The sequence below is a fragment of the Aplysia californica genome, unplaced genomic scaffold (genome assembly GCF_000002075.1).
Source record: "Aplysia californica isolate F4 #8 unplaced genomic scaffold, AplCal3.0 scaffold00075, whole genome shotgun sequence".
Lineage (NCBI taxonomy): Eukaryota > Metazoa > Mollusca > Gastropoda > Aplysiida > Aplysiidae > Aplysia > Aplysia californica.
In genome coordinates, this window is record NW_004797345.1 from 1,249,751 (window position 1) to 1,250,979 (window position 1,229).

Sequence of the window (1,229 nt, forward strand, 5' to 3'; positions counted from 1 at the left end):
GTCTATTGATCGATACCTTACTTAGAGTAGAGCACGCTTTGGAGCGTTAACACGTGCTATTATCGTCATCCAGTGCCTTGCCGACTGGCGTGGGCGATCGTGGACCTCCACTTAAATCCACTCAGTCTTGCGTTGCAGCAATGGTAGTGTCTCTTAATTGTCCTTGCTGCTCCTAGCCATGTTGTCATATTGTCGTATCTTTTCCCTCTGTCTGCCTCTGCCTCTCTTTCCATCAAACTTGCCTGTTGTCACAATATTCTCCAATGCTCCTTAATTCCACACTGTGTGTCCGAAAAATTTTGCCTGTCGCTTTTTTATATCTGTCATAAGCTGTCTTCTGCAATTAGTGCAATTTGCTTCAACCAAGAATTCTTCATTTGTTTTTCTAGCTGTCCATGGGACACGCAGCATGCGTCTTATGAACCCCAACTCTGTCGCCACAATTGTTCTTTCCAGCTGTTTATTGATTGTCCATGCTTCGCACCCGTATAATAGGATTGGCTTGATGTAACTTCTCAGTACTCTTTTCCTCGTTTCCAGTGACAGATTTATGTTTGTGACTATCATCTGTTTCTTTTTGTGGAAGGTTGCTTTTGCTTGGCAAATGCGGCTCTTAATTTCGGTGTGACATCTCCCACCTGATGATATAATGGTCCCCAAATATTTAAAATGTTGTACATGTACTTGCTTGAGGGTGGTATCATTGATTTTGATATTGCATGTTGGGGTTGGAGTTTTTCTGTTTATCACAATTGTTTCGATTTTCTTTGATGTTTAGGCTTAAGCCCAAGTTGTCACTCTCTTGTACGGTGGCATTTAATAGATTCTGTAGGTGTTCTCCATCTTCTGCTATTAGGACTGTGTCGTCTGCATATCTTAGATTGTTTATATTATGTCCCCTTATCGAGATACCTGCCATTTCTTCTATGTGTCTCGTGGTATTTTCACTATACGGGGAGAACAAGTCTGGAGAAAGTACACATCCCTGTCTTATCCCTCTTTTAATTTGTATGTATTCAATGATGTTGTTTTCTATTCTCATTGCAGCAGTTTGATCCCAGTACGTGTTCTTGATTGACAATGGCCAGCTTAAGTCCTTCCAACACGTGCTATAGGCAAATTAATTACACACTGCAGCTGATTCACAGATTGTTTCAAACAATAATCCGGGTGTTTATTTGTCTCTGTTGTTTGTGTGTGTGTGTGTGTGTGTGTGTGTGTGTGTGTGT